The sequence below is a fragment of the Protopterus annectens genome, chromosome 7.part0, assembly GCF_019279795.1.
Source record: "Protopterus annectens isolate FY-2018-M chromosome 7.part0, PAN1.0, whole genome shotgun sequence".
Lineage (NCBI taxonomy): Eukaryota > Metazoa > Chordata > Ceratodontiformes > Protopteridae > Protopterus > Protopterus annectens.
Window position 1 is genome coordinate 298808085 of NC_056739.1, and position 23960 is coordinate 298832044.

At 39.7% G+C, this 23960-nt stretch overlaps 1 long non-coding RNA gene across 2 annotated transcripts in view; it reads right to left on the minus strand.

The window, feature by feature from the left end:
* Window positions 1-330: 330 nt before the first annotated feature.
* Window positions 331-23960, minus strand: part of LOC122806410 — a 485813-nt gene continuing 462183 nt past the window's right edge. For both annotated transcript variants that reach the window (XR_006365507.1, XR_006365506.1), the window contains exon 3: window positions 331-484. This is a non-coding gene — a long non-coding RNA (uncharacterized LOC122806410). The remainder of the gene's footprint in view (window positions 485-23960) is intronic.

A 23960-nucleotide genomic window follows, 5' to 3' on the forward strand; every position in this document is an offset into this window, starting at 1 on the left:
AATACTGCTCTCCTATGCTTGATGATTTAATCATCTCTGTATTCGGACAATCCTCAGCATCCATGGGAAAGCAGCTGTAATGTGTGGCAGATACTCCCAGAATGAAAGACATATTTATTTCTTTGATAGAAATGTGTTTAGCTAAAAATACAAATCTGGACAAATAATACCATTATGACAATTACTGGAAACTATTTGCCTGGAACTGTTGAATACTCACTGTATTGACCATGGGATCAATCACTTCATATAGCGGTAGCAATCTAAAGCATATAGCAATAGAATAGTAAATGCATGCCTACAGTAATTACTCATATGTACTTGCCTGTTATTATGTCCAGTAAAATATCAATCCTAAATGGATGTAAATGAGTCTTTGTTGCGAAGAAAAATGCAAATCCCAAATGTTGCCGTCAAGATACTGTAAAAGCTGTGATGAGGCTGTCTCTGAAACTCTCAAGCCAAAAGCAAATCTTCTGTGTACCTGCAATAAAATGTTATATCATTAATGAAGGAGTTATTTTCATGAATTTACTTTTCTTCAGATCATCCCATGCACACACTGGGAAAAGAAAGGCAAGGAACACAGCCCGGCGCCATAAATTACTTCATTATAGCATGCAATTCTCTGTCTCATAAGACAGGAGATCTTGTTCATCACAATTTATTTTCTCCTGTTTTAATATAGCACAGCTTTGCAGTTTAAAAAACAAAACAAAACAAAAAAAAAAACAGAAATGCATTCAAAGACAGTAACATATTTCCAACATGTTAGTACATATATACCTAATCTTGCATATCTTCATGCATCACAGCAGAGTCCCCATATAACTAAGGGTACGTATAAAAGCCATAAGATTTTTTGACTGTGGGTCAATCATAACTTCAGGCTTCTTTATTTTTTCTAGTCATTCACTCAATTACCTTAACTGAAGGGGGAGAAATTTCTGTGCTGTCATAATGCAAATACTTTTGGGAATTTTCTTACATATACCATAGTTTCCCTGAGCTGGGCTACATACAATTATGTTCAGTGAATGCACTGCAAGTTGTAAATTTCAGCATATGCTTTCATATGCTGAACACTTTGTAACATGCTAATTCACATGCTCACGGACCATTTTAATATGTTATCTGGAGTCAGCCCCTTCCCCAGGCTCCATTGTAGATTGCTCTTGTAGAGGAAACTTACACTTTTCCTCTGAGGAAAGAATGCTGGCTGAGTAAAGGTTAAATGGCTGAAGACCACCCTTGCAGCTTATGGTTTCTGGGCAGTTCACTGAGTCTTGCTTACCCTCAGATGATCATGGCAAGGAGACATCTGCCATTACCATTGAGGTATGGCAACCCTAGAGATGATTACAGGAGCATCACAATTCACAAAAAGCAAAATGTTTTGAAATATGTTGGGGACCATAGTTTCTTTTCATTTAGACTGCTTTCCTATTGACTGGCTTCATTGAACCATGCTAAATCTGAACTGGCTTATGGCTTCACAGCCCCCCCCCCAGCACACACACACACACACACACACACACACACACACACACACACACACACACACACACACACACACACACACACACACACACACACACACACACACACACACACACACACACACACACACACACACACACACACACACACACACAAAGACATAACACATGCTATATCTTTGGTTCCTAGCATATTTGCTGAATTATTTGAATTCAAACTCTGCACAATTATAGCTGGTGGGGGGGGGGGGGCTCTCCCTCTGTTCTCATGATCAGCACATACATTAATACTCCAAGCTTTGTTATCCACTTGGGTTTTGCCCATATCCTGTGCTGATATAAGCCATCCTCAGAAAAGTTGTAGTTTTGTGCAAGATAGTCATTTCCATCAATGGGCTGTGGCCAATATGCAGTATATTCAGTCACAACATTTGCTCAATTCAAAATGTTGAATTGTCCCACTATTACCTAGTAAAAACACTACAGATCTCACATGACGCAGGAATGAAAACACAGGCAAAGTGATAAGTGCACAAGGCTGGACAGTGCCATGTAAAGTAGCTATAGCAAAAGTAATTCTGCAGGTTCAGTATTATCTGCAGACCCCTCCTTAAAGTGGATTGAGCAGAAGTTTACCTGGCTGACACAGGATGGTCTCTGCTCACATATCCTGCTTAGGGTAGTAATTAGATTGCACTTCCAGTTTACAACTTCCACATAAAATAAATGAACAAACTACCATTAAGGAAAACTTATTACTTGCAGTGCCATCTGTGAAGACTATAATATGTCACTGCATGCACAGCATATACTGGGCACATTGAGCTGTGCCTGTAGCTGCCACCATGTCACTGCATGCACAGCATATACTGTGCACATTGAGCTGTGTCTGTAGCTGCCACCTTCAACACACACCAGCATATGAAAACGGTAAAAGCAAAATAATAAAGTTACTGCTGAAAGAAGGATTTGACAAATAAAGGCAGGCAGTTCAAATATGCACAAAGCTGCTGCCAGCCTCAGCACTAAAACAATTTTCACACTTCTTACATTTACTCTCAGCATAGGAATGCATTATTAATACATGGAAATAATTTCAGTTCCTCTTCCCAGTTTATAGAAAGGTTTTCATCAATATGTCCCAGAAGGATTCCATTCTTTTACAACTTTTGGCTGAATGTATTACTTATATTTGTATAGGACCGCTAACAATGTATATAGAGGAAAGGATACCAGAGGAAGTAGAAAGCCTGAAGAGTATGACTCCTACTATATTTATGGTGTAGCAGAAAGAGATTTAGCATTTACTCCCATCTGCTTCACCTCCGCAGACTTGGCCTGGGCTGATTCATAAACATTTCAGCATCCCTGGCCATACCTATGGAGCAGGATTCTCTTGCATATAATGGAGATGAAGGCTTGTAGTCTTGGGATTGCCACCAGTTGTAAAAAGTTGGTGTTATCACTTTGTTGGGGTGCCAGGTATATGTGTGGTAGTAAGTCTGTGTGCACAGACAGCAGCTGTGTGATGTGTGTTTGTACCCCTTTGTTTAAACACTGTTAAAACTGTAGTGTCTTACTTTTTTCTTCAGTTTACAGCTGATGATGTTGCTTAGTCATGTGGTGATGAGCAGAGTGTCAGAGTTATGTGGTCATTGCATACGTGGATAGTATTTTAGGTGCCAAAGGTAAGAAGTCATGTGGTGATGAGCAGAGTGTCATATTTATGTGGTCATTGCATACGTGGATAGTATTTTAGGTGCCAAAGGTAAGAAGTCATGTGACGATGAGCAGAGTGTCAGATTTATGTGGTCATTGCATACGTGGATAGTGTTTTAGGTGCCAAAGGTACGACGTCATGTGATGATGAGCAGAGTGTCAGATTTATGTGGTCATTGCATACGTGGATAGTATTTTAGGTGCCAAAAGTAAGAAGTCATGTGGTGATGAGCAGAGTGTCAGATTTATGTGGTCATTGCATATGTGGATAGTGTTTTAGGTGCCAAAGGTAAGAAGTTGTACTCATACAGATTTCAACACCTCTTGCAATCTTTACTCTGCTATTCCTAGAGTTGGGAATCATCTTAAGGAAAAAACTTAGGATGACGGTGGGAAACAAAGTTTACAAATTTCTAGTTCTTGTTACTTACTAATTGTAACTTAAAAATAAAAATACAAAATCAAGCATTTCTTTAAGAAGCTAGTATGATTTTATTATTAAGTCATAAAGATTTTCTTAAGATGCAGGGCAGATGAGCGCTGTTTATTTTTATTTTTACGAAGTTCAGTTATTATTATTAAAAAAAAAGAACTACAAATTTGTAAACTTTGCTTGGCACCGTCATTTTTTCCTTAAGTTGTTTTGCCATGGATTTTGAGTGGAGACCCACTCTGAAACACAAACTCTTTGAAAGACCAGTTAAGAGTAGGCCCCCCCCACCTTATGTACTAGAATCTGGATTAGATTTGGGAATTATGTTACAAAAGGTGAGCATCCATTTCATACTATTCTGTACCTGCACTCTTTGAGGTAAACAGCAATGTATAGCTATTTCTAGAATTACAAGGACTTTTGTGAGTTACATAAGGCTCTGGTTTGTGTTTTTTGTATTTTTACTTCATACAATCCTTAGGCGGTTCTGAACTACATTTGTAAATCAGGTTTAGAAACATAAGATCTTTGAGAGAGAATCTTTTGAACTGGTACCTTGTCACCATATCACTACAATGTTATTCTTTTCTGGTTACTCAAAAAATAATAAATAGTTATGATGTTTATATTTTATCATTAGATTCTCAGTATTACTTCACAACTGCAGAAGTGTAGATAGTACATTACTTTTAAATATGGCTGCTGGACAGTCAATACTATTGGTGTGTGACAGACATTATTTTGTACCAGAGGGGCAGATTTATTACTGGAAACAATATTACCAGGACTGACTGATATTGCTGAGTAAAAAGGCACATGTAATGTTGTAAAATTATTTGTCTTTAGGGTCAAACGTGATATACATTGCAGGCAAATGCACTTCTGCTCTAAAGATGGGAAAATAGTCATCCTTTTAAAATTAGGGAACAAAAATACTTTCATACTACCCAAAATGATAAATTAAATAACAGTTTCACTGAACATATCCATTTGCTTATGATAACAGTTTGTTTTTCTTTTTTTTTTAGATACTGGAGCATATTAAACTGGGAATAAGAGTACGTGGCAGCATTAATTTATGAAGATTGAATCCACTTGGGGCTTCAAATATATTACACACTGAATCTACAGAGCCACAGAGAAGAAGCAAGCCAGCAATATTTAATATAACAATGAAAAGGAATAATAAACATAAATAAATAAATATCTGAATATTGTTTTTGTGTTTTCTTTTCAAAGTTCTTTATGAAAATGGTAGCTTTTGATTTCATATCTCACATAATTGGTTGTTGCACAAGGTAACACACACTGATTGTGATAGCTTATTTTATGACTATTGCAAAATGTGCAAATCAGAATGTGAAAAACACTTTTCCTACATAAGGTCACAACACAGAAATCCCATTTCCTCTAGGTGCAGCGACCTCAGAGCTGATTTTATAAAGTAAAAGAGAGCAAGTGACTTCTACCTGCATGGAGGCTGCGTAGTTTTTGTCCCCATGTGTTCATAGGTTCATAGCCGTGTACTAGGCTAATGGCTCTGGAGCCTTTAAAAGCCTAGTCGATAGTATTACCCTGGCATCGTGCCACCCGACCTCAGTGCCTCTGTCGAGTAGAGCCACTGGAGTGATCCCCGTGAATTTTCTATTTCCCATCCACTCATCCAGATTTCTCTCGAAGAGGGCCAGTGAGGTGCTTTGCTTATCATGTATGGGAAGTCTATTCCATAGCATGGGCAGTCTCTGGGTTATGAACCTGTCCCTCCAGCTTGTTCTATTGATTGTGGTAATGAGGTTGAGGTCTCTGAAGCGTGTGGTATGGGGACTGGGATTTCTTTACATGTAGCATTTCTAACAGAGCTGGGTCAGACATGGCTTTGTAAATCAAGCAGAGATCGCCTCTAAGTAGATGATATGAGACAGAGAATAGTTGGAGTTTTTTGAGTCTGTCCATATAGGACAAGTGTTTAAGGCCTAGGATCCTCCTTGTTAGGTACTTTTGTGACCTCTCCAGTTGTTGCAGGTGTCTAGTGAGGTACATGCCAAATGGGGCATTGTACTTGATGATTGGCCTAATAAGGGAAAAGTAGAGGGAGACAATGACCTTTTTCTTCCTGGATGCAAAACCCTTAGTAATGAGATGTGCCACATAGAAGGACTTTTTGACCACAGTGGCAATGTGGTGGTCAAAAGAGAGGTTGCTGTCAACCTGTGTTCCCAGATGTCTTATAATGCCTTCTGTGTTCAGTGGGCTATCATCGATGTGGTAATTCATGGGAACCAGGTTTTTCCCAAAGGGGATGATGACACATTTTTTAGCATTGAGCTTAAGAACATGGTTCTGACTGGTCCCCTTCAAAACATCTAAAACGTATAACATCTAATTTCATAACATTGAGACCAGAACATCTAAAATCCAAAACATCTAAAACCCATAACATTGAATTTCATAACATCTAACAGTACAAATTACATGAAAATAACATCCCCTCCACATATAATGACATATAATGACACCAAACTACCAAACACACTTTTTACTACGTATATGCAGGGGTGCTTGATACAGTGGGGTTACAAAATTAACTTTTTTCCCACTGTAGTGCGATCTTGGAGTTGGTATATTTAATTTACGGGGGTTTGTTGGGGCGGAGCCTCCCACATGGGGGTGCGGGGGGGCTTGCCTCCCTGCAGAAACGTAGTAAAAAGTGTGTTTGGTAGTTTGGTGTCGTTATATGTGGAAGGGATTTTATTTTCTTGTGATTTGCAGTGTTAGATGTTATGAAATTCGATGTTATGTGTTTTACATGTTTTGGGTTTTAGATGTTCTGGTCTCAATGTTATGAAATTAGATGTTATGGGTTTTAGATGTTTCAAAGTAGACCCTTTCTGACATCAGTTGTTGGTCTCGGTGAGGCCTTTCTGTAGGATGTCAACATCACTTGGGGAGTTAATAATAGCTCCCAACTTGCAATCATCTGCAAACTTTGTCAGCCAGAGTACCTTCATGTTGGCCTGGACTTCAGAGAAGTATATACCAAACAGGAGTGGACCCAGGACTGAACCCTGTGGGACTCCACTTGTGACTGGTCGTCAGTCCGACTTGGAATCAGCTACTTTCACACTGTGGGTTCTATCTGTGAGCCAGTTTGCAACCCACCTAGTGATATAGGGGTTGATGCCTAGCTTAGTGAATTTTTCTATGATTCCTGAGTGGGGAATGGTATCAAAGGCTTTGGCCAGATCAAGGTAAACTGTATGAACCACCTTGCCTTTATCCACAGCTCTAGTGGCTGACTCAAAGAAGTCAACCGGGTTGAGCAGGCATGATCTAGACTTCACAAAACCAAACTGTGTGGGATCCAGAGTTTGGAGATTCCCTATATCCTTGTTGATGTGTTCCATAGCTTTGCATATCAGACTTGTCAGGCTAATGGGGCAATAGTTCCCAGGGTCTGTAGTTGCTCCTCCTTTATGGAGAGGGATGACTGTAGCAGCACACTATTCATTAGGGACAAAGCCTGAGGTGAGGCTGTGATTGAACAGGGTACACAGGTGAGATGCTAGTTCACTCTGTAGTTCATGTAGAAGACAGCCAGGGATATTGTCAGGTCCCATAGATGCTGTATTATTGGCCTTGGACAGTGCTGTTTTAACCTGTGCAGCAGTAATACTGGGTGCCTGGCAATCTACTGGTATTGTGGTTGGTCCTTTGGTGGGGGGAGGGAGTGGTAAAGTTGGCACTGAATCTGTCGGCCAGTATATTGTAAATATCTGTTGGCTCGTTAGAGGAGGTACCATTGTACAGCAGCTCAGAGCAAATCTAGGTATTGCCATGGAGATTCTTTACATAACTATAAAAGGCCTTGTGGTTGTCTTTACTATCTGCTGCAATTCTGTTTTCATAGCTAGCTTTAGAGGATTTGATGAGGGATCTCAACTTTTTCTTGAGGCTGATAAGGGAGTTTTTCCAGTCTTGGGACTTCACCTTATTCTGCATCAGTTTCCTCCTTCTGTTGTAGAGTTTGTTAATGGCAGGGGACCACCAGATTGGCTTCCTTTTTTTTGGAGCAGAGCATCTTGGTTCTATTGGATATGGTGAGATCCATGTATTTGTGTACGTGTTCGTACAGTGCATTGGTGTATGATTCAGTGGTTATGCAACTATTCTCCATTTGCATGGGTGCTATGAAGTTAGCCACTTCTGTTTTTAGGAGCCCAAAGTTAGCTTTGGAGAAGTTTTATATGGTGGTTACCTTTGCGGGGTGAGTGGGAGGGATGTGAATTTCCAAGGTGATTAGTTTGTGGTCAGATCTAACCAGGGAGGAGTTGAATATTGGTGTAGAGCAACGGTCGTCCATGTTATTAATGACCAGATCAAGGATGTTGCTACCTCTAGTGGGGGTAAAAACAAGTTGGTTCAGGGCATTGGAATTAATGAATTCCAGGAAATGTTGGGCAAGTGTATTGGTACATGAGTAGTTTTCCCAATTAATGGAGGGGTAGTTAAAGTCGCCCAGCATGAGAGTGTTAGGTTGGACCCTAATATTCTCCAGTGTGCTTAGGAACGTGGAGTGTGAGTCTTGGGACATGGTTGGGGATCAACAGCAGGTTATGACCTGAATCACTGTCTTACCCAATGTTAGCTGCACCTGACGTATCTCAGATGCATTATGATGGGCCACCAGTCTGGAGGTGTGCGCACCCTTTATGAATATGGAAACACCACCGCCTTTGGAACTTCAGTCCAAGTTCTGGGGCTGAAATGTGTAAAATGAGTTATAGCCTGGTAGTGCAGGGGTGCTTTCCGCTGCCTTGAACCAAGTCTTTGTTACAGCACAAATGTTGATGTTCTCCATTTTAAGGAGTGCTTCGAGTGAGTGCATTCTAAGATTTAGATTTCTAGCATTGAGCAGCATGACCTTCAGACTGCATTTGTTTGTAACTGTTACTGTGGTAATTTGGTCTTTGGAACACCACCTAAAAAGGCACTATATGGGTGGCAAGAGTCTTGGCCCATTATCCAGAAGCCCAGGGGTGACAGATGCAGCCCATCTCTGGCAAAGCATCGAGGTCTGTCAATCATGTCATCCCAGGCAGACAGATACAGCATCCCCTTAGAATGACACCAGAAACTTAGCCAATTGTTGAAATTGATCATTTTCTGATTGTACTATAGTATCATTCTTTGTGATTTTAGGAGGCTGTTCAGGGCTAGGGTCATACACGCCTGGGCTACATAATCTGAGAGATTCTCCATATCTCTTTACATGTAGTCCAGGGAGGTACGTCTCAGGTCATTCACACACACACAAGCACGCACACGCACACACAAACACGCACACACACACACACACACACACACACACACACACACACACACACACACACACACACACACACACACACACACACACACACACACACACACACACAAACCCTGTCAGTTTCTGGAAAGGTGAATTTCTATAGATTTAGCATTTTCTTCTGGATTGAATTTTGCATAACAGCATTACAGTTTCTGACAAGTGTTGCTAGGTAGCATTTTGAATTTCAGGTCTAAAACTACCAAAATATTGCAGATACAAGCTACTGTTTGATGTAGTAAGTGTAGAATTATGGTAAATTAACACTAACTTTGATCAGAACTTGTGGCATGTTACTGCTACTCTGCAGTTCCATTACAAAGGATGATCATGTGGTCTGTGTGTAAAATTTCAGGAAATGCTTGAACAGCACCAGTGTCACCATTTATGAGTTTGGATCGAAGGCTTTACGAACCCCTTGAGTTGTGGCAAAATAAATATTTTTGGTTGAACTCTCAAACATCTACTTTGTTTTTTCAAATTACACTGCACAATTTGCACCTGGCAAACCTAGATGGCTTGAGTTGGTAATCATAAAGTTAGTAAATTCACATTGTTTTCCTGAACTGCTGATCTGATGCTCTCAGTACAACATAAAGAACCCATTTTAAAGTCTTCAAAACACAAACTCATTGTCAAATACTGCTCAAGAGTGACACAACCATTGTTCACTTGATCTCTCACAATATTCGCACAAAAAGAAAAAAAAATGCACTGGTGGTTAATAAATGTGGCCTGCACATCCACAGGGACTAGGCCATGGTCTTTCATAGGATCATCAGTACCTTGCAGTTTGTGTCCTGAAGTGGTTTTACTGCTAAGAGACTACGTCTGCCTGGGTGCTCCCTTTGGCATCTGAATACAGTTAAAATAAGTAATAAATTGATAGCTATCAGTGAATAAAGTTATAGAACCCTCCCAACAGCTTGGCACTCCCCTGTCAGAATTGGTCACATTCTGCGAAAGCAAGAATAGTGAGGACATTTATTAATGCAAGCTCCTGATAGTAATCTCTCCCGATTCATAAACAAGTTGTGCACATTGTATTTTGTATGTGGTCGTTTAATTAGACTGAGTCATAAAGCTGGATTATGCCCATGAAATACTTGTTGGCCAGCTTTTTGAAGAGTGGACGGTGTGCACAGTACTCATTTTTTAATAACAGAGTCAACAACAGCAACATGCATAATGAGATATATGTAGCTTCACAGCACTCCAGGAAGACACTGCACAGCAATCTACTCATAATTCTACAAATGGTGCCTAGAAATATGTTAAAAATTCATTAATGATAAAGTGTAGTAAGTAAAATGCTTTTATTACTAGAAGATTGGATACTATTAATTATACAATGACCCCCCCCATCAATATTCCAAAAGACGCCTGTTGTAAATCAGACTTATACTAATGGAAAAATGTCCGGTCACCCGGACGTTTACCATTAGTATGTCTTTTTTTTTTTTTTCCTAGACAGCAATGGGGAATGGAAGAGCTCCGTTGCTGTAATCTCATTATGTTAAATGTGTTTAACATATCCAGATAGCTTAAAAAAAAGCAATGGAGATCTTCCTTTCTTCATTGCTTTTTTTAAAGCTGTCTCGCTATGTTAAACTCTTTTAACATAGCGAGACACTTTTAAAAAGCAATGGAGATCTTCTTTTCTCCGTTGCTTCCACACACAGCTCTGATGTACTGCGTAAGCATACGCATGTGCAGTACATCAGAACTGGCGCAGAATACCAGACAGCTGCTGAAGGGCAGCACGGAGGCATTATACGATGCCATTATTTAAGAAAAGTAAGTTTTTTTTTCCTTAAATAATGTCATTGTATAATAGCAATAACCCACTACTAGGTGTGGGTAATGCTGGATTTGCCCACGGTTGTCTTTCTTTGGCTACTCGGGCTTCGCCCTCGTGACCAAACCACACCAACCATGGGTAAGCCCAGCATACCCACACCCAGGTGTGGGTTATTGCTTAAAGAAATCAGTATTGTGAAATTGTACTTAAAAACTGAAACCTTTTCTTTATTTGTGGCCAGCCCGCCATATTCAGATACCGTGCACAATTTGTTGACAAGCATCATAGGTTCGTAGGTAGGTACTAGGCTATCTGCCCGAGGGCATTTATAAGCCACCCCATTGATTAATTAACTGAGCCTCTGTCAAGCAAAGCCAATGAAGTGATCCCGGGGTGTATTTTCTGTTACCCATCCACTCGTCAAGGTTTCTCTTGAAGAGTGTTAGTGAGGGGATCTGCCTAATGTAGTTAGGAATTTTCTTTCAAAGCATGGGGAGTCTCTGTGACAGGAATCTTTCCCTCCAGCATGTTCTATTTATTGTTGTGGCAAAGTTTAGCTCACTAGAGCGCGTGGCTCGCATTGACTTGGATTTCTTTAGGTGGAGCATGTCTATCAATTCTGAGTTGGACATGGCTTTGTAAGTTAGGCAGAGATCACCTCTGAGTAAGCAATATGCCACTGAGTACAGCCGGAGTTTTTTCAGTCGGGCTGCATAGGACATATGTTTGAGGCCAGTAATCCTCTTGGTGAGGTGCTTTTGTGGTCTTTCCAGCTGTTGGAAGTGTTTTGTGAGGTACATCCCTAATGGGGCATTGTACTCTATGATGGGTCTGATGAGTGATGAGTAGAGGGGCACTATAACCTCTTCATTTCTAGATGTGAGCCCTTGTCGACGTTCTCCATACTTAGGAGTGCTTCGAGTGCATGCATTTTGAGATTTAAACTCCTGGTGTTGAGTAGCATAACCCTCATTTTTTTACCTGTGCTGTTTACGGAGGTGGGTTTGAATTTTGAGCCTTGCCTAAAAAAGGCACGATGAGGGCAGCAAGATCGTTGGCCAGTATTCGAAAGCCAAGGGGTGACAGGTGCAAGCTGTCTCTTGCGAAGCAATGCGGCTTGTCGAGCATGTCATCCCAGGCTGACAGACACTGGATCCCTTTTGAATAACGCCAGCAGCTTAGCCAATTGTTGAAATTGATAATTTTTTTCTTTATACTGAGGTATCATTCTTGGTGAGGGCAGGATGCTACTCAGGGTCAGGGTCATACCCGCCTGGGCTACATGATCAGAGAACTCTTCCATGTCTCTTTTCATGTAGTCCAAGGAGGTACGTCTCAGGTCATTCACACCAACATGAACAATGACAGAGTCATATTTGTACTTGTTCTGGAGTGACCTGAGTGCTTGTGTTATGTGGCAGATTTTGGCTCCTGACAGGCAGCTAACAGTAACCTTCTCCTTGTCCAGCCTAGTGAGTGGCCGTCAGTGTGCCTGACTATAGAGTGACCTATTACTAGTGTGTTAGGCATGTTATTTCACCTTAAGGGCTGTGATTGGGTGGCACATTGAGTTTGTGTTTTATGTGTTGTCTGGTTTGTGACGGGAGGTGCAGGTTTTTGGGTGTCTGCTTTGGAGCTCTCTGATGCTTTTGCAGGTTTTTATTTAGAGCCTCCGAGTATGATTTAGTGTATTTATGTGTATTTTTTGCCAGTGCTGGTTTAGTAGGTCTATGTGAGGCTGGTGGTGTGGTGCAAGTGTTAACCTTCTCCTCATGACTGTCTATTCCAGTCTTGGGTGGAGAGACCCTAGCCTCCAGTTTGGCTGTATAATTGCATCTCTCGCATATGTTAGTGTTTTGTGGTAGGAGGAAAGGGCTGTCTGTGTACGAGGCGGTTGTAACATTGCCTCAGGATACCCAGGTTCACCAGCTGGACTGGAGAGTACACCTGAAGTTGCCCTTTGGCCATGCCATGCACAGCTCTGATGTACTGCATAAGCATACACACGCGCAGTACATCAGAACTGGCACAGAATACTGGACAGCTGCGGAAGGGCAGCACGGAGGCATTATACAATGCCATTATTTAAGAAAAGTGATTTTATGGATTATGTGGTGCATTATCTATGATCTGATGTTATCAGTTGTACCTGGAGGGGGTGTTGCTGATATGGCTCAGTTTTGCTCAATGCAGATCTATATAATGGGTGACAAACCAATGTTTGTACATGGTAGAAAAAATTTTAAGCCGGTATTGCAGCATCATAGCAGGTTCAGCTATACAAGAGACATGTAGGTCACACACACCAACAAAGTGGCACTGATATTTGTTGCAGTAGTTGCAGTTCAAAAATTTGTATGGCATTCTATACACCATAGTGTAAACAGGGCAGGTACTTGTCTGTGGCTGAAACTGCATGTCATTAAAGGAAATTTAAAGACTATGAATGAACTGCCAGTTAAAAAAATGTGTGTGTGTGTGTGTGTGTGTGTGTGTGTGTGTGTGTGTGTGTGTGGGTGTGTGAGGGGGCACAAAATATATTGTATTATATTTAGCAAAAGCTGTTCCCTATTCTGCTGTCATGCCAAACAGTGATTCGTATACATTTTAGGCTGATTTATCATGAAAACGCATCATAAGCTACTAACAGACTATGGTAATTAGGAACTCTGTTACTGTGGGAGCCCACACTGGTGGGAACTCAGCTGTGTAACTATGTTTGGGGGCAGAAAATATTTGTTGTGACATTGTGCTTCTATGTACTGTACACACCATCAGGAGTCAATCCACGAGGTATCATTCCAGGAAAAAATGATTCTATTCAACTATGTTATGCTGAACAGCACAATTGCATTTCATGGACTTTGCAGGCCGGCATATAATGTTTAGCACTGCATGTCTGTAACTACACCACTGCAAGTCAGTGTGACCCCACTCCAGAGTACAGAATGCACCTTACAATTCTGTGAATTGTGGATTGTGCTATCAATCATAATTTGCATACCAATTACATACTTGAAAATTTCCAGTAGCTGTGTTGTGTGCACTGCAACTCCATTCTGCATAAGTCACTTTGTGAATTGCATTGAGCTCTGGTGCAGGATTTGGATTGTGCACTAGCCAAAGAATGATTGTACACCATATTTTTTGTTCCGTTTCCCTCAGTGCCTGCCAGCCATCAAGCTTTCCCTGAATGGACATGAGCTGTTTGCTCCTCTGTACTAGGTATACCCACTCCAGCATGCAGGTGAGCACCATTGAGAAAGTCCATCCTTGACGATAGTAAGACTCGGTATCCATTGAAAAGTGAAGGCAAAAACAGTGAGGGAATTTATTAATGCAAGCTACTGATAAACACCCATCCAAATGGGCGTGGAAATGAGGCAGTCTGTTACCTAAATGGAATATGTAGTTTACTTAGTTAATTTAGAAATAAACAGATTTGGTTGGTTAAGCAGTCTTTATCTACTGCTGAAATTAAATGATTATGTTCTTTAACTTTGGAAAATATTGCTTGTTGCGTTTCAATAACTGTTAGACAATAGGTGTTAATAAAAGATACTAGCGTAAGACTGGATACGTAATTTTCCATTTGTAGTACTATTTTCCTTTTACTTGTAAGACACAAAAAAAGTTTAATAAGAATATTCATAAGAACGAAATAGATTCATTCTGTGAAAGTAGCAAAGGAATACATGTTATTTTTGCTTACTCTTTTGGTATTGTGTAAGAAAAAAACACCACAGCACCTACTGTGTTAATGATTCCTCTGCAGTGTAGGATAGGATCTTCACTTGAGATGTTTCTTTAGAATGTATGACAGATCCAACAGAAGAAGGCCACACAGCTAATTTAGTCAGTCAAAAAGGGCCAGATGTCCTTTTTAGCTTCATATCCCATCTTTCTTCCCTAGGCTAGTTTCATTTAAATTCTTCTATTGTCTCCAGTTGCTCAGGGAAATTTATTTCTCCACATCACCACTTTGAATGTACTGCTGTCTGTCTCTACCAATTCTGCAGCCTATTTCCACCTTCTTCCTCTGTGACTAGCCTTTCTACCCTTCCCAAAGGATTATATAGGACATATACCCCCCCCGGCTGTATGTTTCTAGAGGTAGCCAATGTGTCTTTGTAGTCCAGTTCACAAAGACCCTACTCATTTTTGTATTTCTCTGGACTTACTTTATCAGATAGTTTGTATGAGAGTATGGTAAGTAGGAATCCAATACTAATAAATTCACAACACAACTTTCTGAACACTTTTATTAATAAGTTTAATCTGAGGTGGTATAAGCATAGCATTGGTCAAATATAATAATGAGATTTTGAGGAGGGGGGTTGAAATCAGAGTAGCTACCATACTGTATTTTCTAAGTCATCATCCTGTTTCAGCCAGCTTGCTTGCATGGGGGCAGCTACATCTCAGCTGCACAGATTTTTGCAGAATGTCCATATTTTTGGCTCATATTTTTGGTCTGTTCCTCATATAATGTGTTTTTCTGGTAAGTCACTGAGTATGAAGTCACTAAATAATAATACACATTTGAGTTTCAGACTTTATATCCTTCAGAAAGTGCATGCTAACACAAATCCTGTTATTCTAGCAACTTTCTAAGCTTATAAGAGCAATGCATAAATCTGTCCTTATTTTTGGGCCTTTGTCCCTGAGTATTTTAGGCTTCATCCAGATTTCTTCCACTAATAGGTTGAGAAGTATGGGGAAGTATGTCTGCACAGTGTATCACAGACCTAAACCTATCATGTGGCTCAGGTACTAGACAGACCTGTGTCTGACAAATGTCTAGATACCAGACAGTCAGTATGAGAGAATCCTTCCTCTGAACTAGAAATGAATAATGGACTCACCAGCTGTTTAGAAGCTGTGCGGTGTTTCTTATAAGATGGACCAGCACAGTAACACACACAGATCAAATCCTGTAGCACTATACTGCTTAGGCAGCATAAACAAATATGTTTGCCATTTGCACTATGATGGCCTTATGTCATTAGGCCACCGGCAGCTTATGTATTACCCACTGACAAATTTTCAGACAAGGAGCTTTTCTGTAAAACTTTAAGGTCAAAGTGACTTTTGCCACAATGTGTTCAATTGTGCAAGCCAGAGGAGTAGTTTTTGGGGGGTTTTGCCCTTCTCTCCACTCAGGCATGACTGTGGAGATGGCATGTGTAATGTATGAGCTGTGGCAGTGCATGGATGTTTGACCCTTGCAAAAAAAGATTTTTTTTGTGTTTTTAAGATTTTTGACTGTTTTTGTTTTTCATCTTTTTGAAAACAGTGAATCGATATACCAGGCTTAAATGAGTAGTAGGTAAACTGCCCTGTATGTCACCATAACAGACACTGCTGAGGCAATTTCTCACCAGAAAATAGGCACCCCCTCATTAAGGGTGTATAAACAATCTGCACTTAGGAAGAAATGGGTCATAACGAGTTCTACTGAAGAGGCTTGAACACAAGTGTGCCCAGGTGCATAAAAAGATATAAACACATAACTTTAGAATGTTCTCATACGCCTCCTTTAGCCTGAAATCCTTCTTCAGGTAAGATCTACAAAACTACATAAACCTTTCCGAATGTATTTGGGAGAATAATCTCTTTCCAGTAAAATAAATGATGTTACATTAGATGTTAATGCTAGTAGAAGGAAACAATTTGTCTATGAAGTGTGACAAATATTTGCAGTTAGCATTTGTCATTTGCCCCCAGTTCTTCATCTCATATCATCCAGCTATTTTGTGCTCCTTCGTATGCATCTAATGAGTCACACCATGCTTCCCATTCCATTTTCTAGTCTATATATCCATCGCTGTCTCCATGAAATGGAACTTTTCAAGTGCAGGTTAACGTTTGTTGCCACTTTTTACAACTGATGACTTCCTTTTTTTTCAACTCCTCCCATTCCCAGTTTTATCTTCATATTTTCTTTTTTCAAATGATGTCTCCTTCATCCCTTCTAGAGCTTCAGCTCTTTCAGCCTTCCCTTATAGTCAGGCTATTAATTCCCTTTAAATATCTTTGTTGCTTTCCTTTGGACCCTTAAGTTTTCCTAGGTCTCCTTTTTTCTAATGCCTCTTTAACTGCAGACAGTCCTACAGACGGGGTCAGACCAAAGGCAAGTGGAGAGGTAGAACTCCTTGTGCCTACAATCTATTTCTTTTGCTTTGGGAACAGACTTGTTACAAAGCAGCTGATGTTCTGGTGATGATGTTACCTCCTCCATAGGTGAAATCATGTTTATTTAAGTGCTTGTTGGCTCTATGGCACAGAGGAATGGATCCGTGAATGCTTCTCAAGATATATGTGTTTGAGTAGAATCTTGGGTACATTTTAATTGCTCATTCAACCACCTCTGGGAAGATTTCCTGTTTGGCAGTGTGTGTGTGTGTGTGTGTGTGCGTGTGTGTGTGTGATAACAAGTGCACATGGACTACTTAGATACCACTACATTCCATGGGTAGAAATGTTGGATAAAGGGTAAGCCAAAGAGGGAAAACCTTCTCCACCATCAGGATGGTACCATACATGGGTACACTGTTTCCTCTTCACTAAGTTGTGAGAGTAATTAACCACTCCCGATAAGTGAAAGATGTTTCATAAAATCAATTAAAACAAGTACATCACTTTAACACTGAAGTTAAGCCTTCAGCCTTCATTCAGGGTGATAAAGATCACCCAAACTGTGAAACTCAACAACGTAATAGTTCAGTTTCAAATATATTGAGGAAAATGAGACCACTTTCATCCAGTAAAATTATATGTTCTGTAGCAAAAATTCTTGTAAATGCAGGGCTCTCCAGTCTCCTTGACACGTTTAAATAAGGCCAACTATTCTGTCCACTCATGAATATCCAGAGTTAAAAGCTTTGTCTGGTCACATTGCAAAATATAGCACAGACACAACAAAATATGCACTTTTACAATCATGAGTGCTGCTCCTTACAGCCCTGTCCCATGTCTGCTCCTCTATGGAGAAACAACAGAAGCACTTCTAATAACAGTTAGAGTGATTGTATAGAACAAAAAAATAGACAAGCATGTAAGCAAGCTGTAATAGTACAAAAATAACATAAAAACCAAACGGAGAAACAATATTCAAATATAAATCAAAACACTGCACAAAAAGCAGAAAACTCATAAGAGATCAGTGCAACAAGGTTTAGCTATTCAGCAACAAACAAAAATTGTCAAGCTATATGGCAAACCAATCCTGGAGCTTAAAATGTTGAGAGCAAGAAGCGCACATTACGTAATGATCACACACGCGCGTGCACACACACACAATAAACTTACATACTCAGCACCATGATCACTATTTCTACTTATAACAAACCTCTGCCAAAAGGGACAAACCAGTAAGATGTAAACTCACAACCAGATGTCAGTTAGTGCCTTATCACAGAAGGGTAAGGAGAGCGGAACTACTTGTTTTATTTTAGAGTGTTTAGAGTAAACTGTTTCTTATTTGGACTACCACAGCTGTATTTTTTCTAATCATGGCCTGCACAAGGACACTAAGCATGAATAAGGGGTCTTCCACAATGCCAGCATGATTTCTGTTTGCTGGAATTGACCTACTCAGGTTGAAGGGGACCATAGACAGTCTTGGAACTTTAATTATTACATTCCTCAGGGATGGAATGGATCATACTGTGTGGGAGAATGTACTCTATATGTCTAATGTTTAGATGTCAACTAGAGTACGGGGTGCTATCACTCTATGGATTATTTAGAAACAGTTGGGGTGTAGTAACAAAGGGGAAGGGATAGCATTAGGCAGTAAACGAAGGAAAGATATATGAAAATATAATCCCTGGCACAATAGAGGTGGATTTAGCCTTTTTCAGCTGTAAACCTTTGTCAGATACAACTAGGTTTGACTTCATTAGAGTACTTTCTGGAATGGTTTGGGTGCATCAATAGGCTTGGGTCATTCTTTTAGTTGCACTGGCAGATTTTAGTCCAGTATAATTTCACCTACCTGATAATATGCTAGACACATGGGATCGCTCTCTCTCAAGCAAGGGTCCATCAGAATAAAATCAAACCTTTATTTTCCAAGGCAGTGCACCTTTTGGCCTCATGACTTGTAGAAAGTTCTTGCAACTGCATTTGCCAATATTCTTAGTGTTATTAAAATGTAACTTCAAAGAAGCAGTGAAATAGCTTAGTGACCAATATTTTTGTAAGCTTGTTATACAATGTAAGTCCCTAAACTAGAAAGCCTTGCAGCTCTTACTATCATTGTCAATTTTAGGAATAGAACAAAAATTGCGTGCCGTTGTAATACAGTTAGACCCCTGAAGTTAGGATGGACCAGAATTTATTCATAAAGCATTACTTAATGACAACTAACTTTGTTTAAAAGGAAAGCTGATTAGGCAGATAGTATATGCAGGGCCAGTGTTAGCATTCTGGGGGCCCCAGCAAGTGTTAAGTTGGGAGCCCCGAGACACTTTTGGTCTAAGCATCATTCTTCACTGCAACCACTTCAAAGCACCATTTAGTTTACACAGCAGACTTTTAGGATTTGTATGCACATACAGAAATATTGCAAAAATAATGTTACAATTTGACAGGCCTGTGTATCACACTACATTGGCCCATTTCACAGAGGGACATTGACAGCAACTGGAATTTAGTTGCAGTGGTGACACATTACAACAACCCTATGTACAGGGCTGGCCTATGGTGAAATGGTGCCATAGGCAAAAGGCTCCATGGCACACCCTCACACTGCATACTGTTTCACCTCCCTTGCACACAATATAAAGTACTAACCCTTGTTCTTTATCCATTTTAGGCTGCCCACACCAAGCAAAATACTTTTTTTTTTACCTTTTCTCATATGTTGCTTTTTCAAGAAGCCATGGCCTTCTCTATGGTCAGAAGAGTATTGTATTTATTTCTTTATATACAACCTTTTTCATTCAATGACAGCTTTTACAATAATTGTAATTAAGAAAAGAAATTCAATGTTGCTGTTCAAGTTTACTTTTCCTTCTATCCTTTCAACACATTTTGCTGGCCAAGATAGCGTAGGAAAAAAGGTTAACTAAACCATTGGATTATAGATGCTCTGAGGTACAGTTTTGATCTTGTGGTGGCCCGATCGAAAATCATAAGTAAGAAAAAAAAAAAATCAGTCTTATTTTTTTCTTTCAGGGAAGACACGAGTGGTGCCAAAGGCTTCATTTTCAAAGCTGGCAAAATTGTAGCTCACAATAAACTAACAAGACAAATGTTTGATAGTATATATATATCCTCGCTGGGAATATTGCCTGTCCCCCCCAAAAAAAAAAAACACCATTCATTGTATGTGCATCCCCCTGGTTTTAAGATTGGTATGAAAACAGAGGTTCAAAGGGCCACAAGTGATTGTTGCCATATATATATGTATATATATATATATATATACACACACACACATATATATATATATATATATATATATATATATATATATATATATATGTATATATATGCATAGCACGCCTTTAAACTCCACCCCAGTCCCCCAAAGGCAACCACCTGTATACTTCCCTGATGTGTAATTATGAGGAAAGTGAAAAATTAATAATCACAGTAATGTATTCCAATTTTCTGTTTCTAGACAGTACAATGCTCCCACAAAAGCTATAGTAACCTTCTTTTCTCACTTCTGAGGTTTGTGAGAAAGGTAAAAGAAACAAACACTACACCATCCCCAGCCCCAACACAAGCTATTATGAACTTCTCTGCACACCTCTGAGGTTTGATTGTGAGGAAAATTAAAGAAGCAATGATCACACCATCCTCAGACCCACACTCACAAGTTACAGCAACTTTCTTTACTTATCTCTGACTAGGGATGGTTTTACAATGGGTGTGGCAATTGAGGGAAGAGGCCACCACAAAGTTCAGATCAAAATATATATCTCATTTTGGAAAGGTAATTACTTGTTACTTGCATTTTCTGATGTTACCAAACAGAGTTATGTGCCCATCATTAGTGTACATGTGCACAGATGAAAATCAGTGATATTTTAAACACACACACACACACACACACACACACACACACACACACACACACACACACACACACACACACACACACACACACTCTGCATATTCACCTTCAGGGAAACTGGAGGAATGCCATTTCGCACACTGCATTACTTTGAGATGCTGGAGGAAACCAGAGCCCATGGAAAGACACATAGAGAGATAGAGAAGGCATGCAGACTCCACCTAGAAATATCCACAGCTAAGACGTCAACCAGAACAAAACACTGTGAAATGGCAATGCTACTCCTGATACTTCTATGTCAATGAGCAAATGCTTTCACACACATCCTCTTCCTGCAAAATCACCAAAGATAGCTACCTATCATGTACAATGTCTATGTTTGTGATGACAAGTGAAAGAAATTGTGGCCAGCTTGTTACTCTTAAAAACACCATACCCCACCCCTAGACAAGCATAATGTCAGAGCCAATAATGTTTATGATAGAAAGTAAAATAAATTATAGCCATCTTGTTGTTCTTATACTGAAGCCCCCAATCCCCCTCACAAACTCTTGGATACACACAGTCATAACCGAAAACAATACTAACTTTGCACTGATTTCAGCAAACAGCAGTACATTGCACAACACTAGTACTGCCTCACCAGTTCAGTGACCACTGTTTAGCAGTAAGTGGTCAGAAGTAATGCATACCTGTCACTTTCCTTGACTTCATAAAATATCTCTGATTTTGCCTCCTATTTTTGCCCTGTCTCTTAAAAATGATTTGCTGGTAAACCATTCAGGATTGCAGGAAGTCAGTAATGCCAGACAGAGTTTCATACTTCCTATTGTTCAAAAATACACGTTAAATGAAAACATGTTTTTCTATTAACTTTTTAAGTGAATTAAGACAAAATTTAAACAGTGTTTTTGATCTTGATCCTTTATTCTGCCATTATTGTTGCCTGTGCCCAAAATTCTTAAGCAAATAAATTGAGGGTTATAGTATCTAGTGTGCTGACAGTATTTATAAAACTTCCTCGAATAAAAAGCCATCTCTGAAGATTGGGAGAATCTGCTCTTCTTAAAATCTCAGCTAAGCACAGAGATGAGTCACTCTGGGCTGTCAGTGTCTATTCTAATGCTTACTTCACTCATTTAATGATTACTGGCTACCCTGTTTAGGGTAAAGCACAACATCAGAATGAATTATTTTGTTTCTCTTCATTATTCTGCAACAAGCAATAGCTTTTGTGAGGCCCCACTTAGTCAATAATGAATGCCCCCCCCAAGCAGTAGATATCACGGGTGCCTAAAGCTGGCTATGTTGTTAGTTAGTTATAGCGGAGAGAATGCCCACCAGCAGGATTTAGATGAGTCAAGGGCAGTGTGTTAATGTTAAACCATTTAATTAAATCATGAAGCCTGCTACTTCAGAAAACATTACTACTACAACAGAGATGTCTTTGAATTTTAAAGGAGAAAAAGTGGTCCCAATCTTTAGGATTCTTTATCCTAAGAGTAATTATTACCCACTTGCTAAAGTACAAAGCATTGTTGTGCTAGTTTTTGTTGGTTTGACAAACATGTGACAGCATATCAAAATAAGATAACTTGCTGTGGTTAAGGGTGCCCACTGACCACTTCGCTGGTACCTAAAGCCGGGTATGAGTATATGCTTCTGATATTTTATTACAAAGACCTCTCTTGTTGCTTACTTGCCAAAATCAAAAGATGTACCTTAAAATTTATCAGTGCTGGCAGATTTATTTATTTCTTTAGCTTAAATAGCCATCCAGCTAAATAAGCGAAGCAGTGCAGCATCTGTGTAAGTATGAATTTTGTTCCTATGAACTAATGCAGGTGATGTGAGGACAAGGCAGTTAGAAGTGTGAATCCCTGCTAGGTGTGACAGACTATGCAAAATTAACTCAGTCTCAGTACAATACAGACGTTTTATGCAGATGAAATGTATACCCAGAATTCCTGCATCACTGATGGAAATGTCGCTTTTTCTACTGACAGGGTGCGCCACACACAGTCTGCAGAGTAATCTGAAGTTGTTAGGGAGTCAGATTTCATGATGTCTTTCTCTCCACTTCACAATGTAGGCTGAAGCTGAACTACAATAAAAGGGGAAATATCATCTACTCCAATGTATGCCTTTAGAAGAAGACATGTTTAAAAAGAGTTTCTGTGTTAGGGTAGGTGAATGCCAGCATGACGACCTGTGTAACAAACTGATTGACAAACAAAACAGAGGTGAGGAAGTGACCATTCTGAAGGAATTAGGGGTATTGCTAGTGGACTGCCATGGGGTTTATTATAAGTGCTATTTCTTTGTATTTCTTTATAAATAACATTGTAGTGGGGCTAGAAAGAAGAAATCCGCAAAAGAGCTGATGTGTCGGGTACGGTGTGAACAAAGAGACTATTTGTTATTTTAAGGAAATGGTTTAAAATGCATCAGTAAGGACAGCCACAGAGTAGAGAGAGAAGTGTTATCTGTAATGCTGTCAACCTGGGTTTATTTATTAGCTCAGTATTGGAGTATGAATTCATGATTATTTATCAAAGGATTATTCTTTGACTAACAAATCAACAAAAATAAATTGAAGAAACAGGCTTTCAGTGAACACATTTTAAAGATTTTTTTGTAGGGGCAAGCCCTTCTGCACCATCCCACCCCCATAACTTTTATATACAAATTCCACGGTTGCACAACAGTGGAAAAAGTTAATACGACATGTCCAATGAAAGTGGCTATCAGCAATAAAGCCACTGTGCTGCTGTCAGTCGATTATTCATAACTTGACAAATAGACATTTTCCCTTGAGTACAAAGTACAGGATAAGGGGAATGAAAAGAAGTTAAGGCTGATTATCAGCAAACCCTTTTAGGTGAAGACCTTGACAGGATTAATGTCAGGCCATTATAATGTTGATCTTGCTAGCTTGGTTGACTTAAATAAAAGGGACCATATAAGGCATGCAAAACTGTGTAATGACATGCGTCATCTTGATGTGCAGCATGTCCCATAGTGCGCCCTCGGTGGGGATGAAGCATTAACAATACTGGAAGTGACCTGGGGAAATTCATATCATATGAAATGATCTTTATTGAATGACACAA